We start from the raw sequence: 468 nt of genomic DNA, 5'->3' as shown, positions 1-468 counted from the left end.
GCCCTCCCGCCGCGCGCATGCGCAGCAAGGCGCACAGAGCCGGGGCCCTTCCGCACAGAACATCGCGCTCTGCGGGCTCACAGGCAGGAAGTGGAGGCTGCTCCCACCGTTCGCCTCTTCCCGCCTTGGGGCTGCCGCAGCTCCTTGCCCGTAACTTTTATCATTTTCTGCCATGCCCCCAGAGGGTCATTTCAGCCCCGCGGTGAAGGTCCCCTGTGTTCTACCCAATAACAAGCCGGCTCTCGATGACGTCCTTAGTTGCCAGGCAGAATTCCCTTTCGCGTCTCCAGTACCACCGCGGCGCCACCGGGAGGGGCGGGCGCCTGTTTTGATTGACGGTACGACTAGTGGGCGGGGAGAAACTAGAGAACCAATAATAACTGTGGGTGGCCTTGATGAGCAGGGCTTGCAGCCAATGGGAATGGGCGGGCGGTCGCTCTGTTGCCAGGGCCCCGCGGGTGGCAAGGC

The sequence above is a fragment of the Geospiza fortis genome, unplaced genomic scaffold (genome assembly GCF_000277835.1).
Source record: "Geospiza fortis unplaced genomic scaffold, GeoFor_1.0 scaffold173, whole genome shotgun sequence".
Lineage (NCBI taxonomy): Eukaryota > Metazoa > Chordata > Aves > Passeriformes > Thraupidae > Geospiza > Geospiza fortis.
This window is presented reverse-complemented; position numbering follows the sequence as displayed.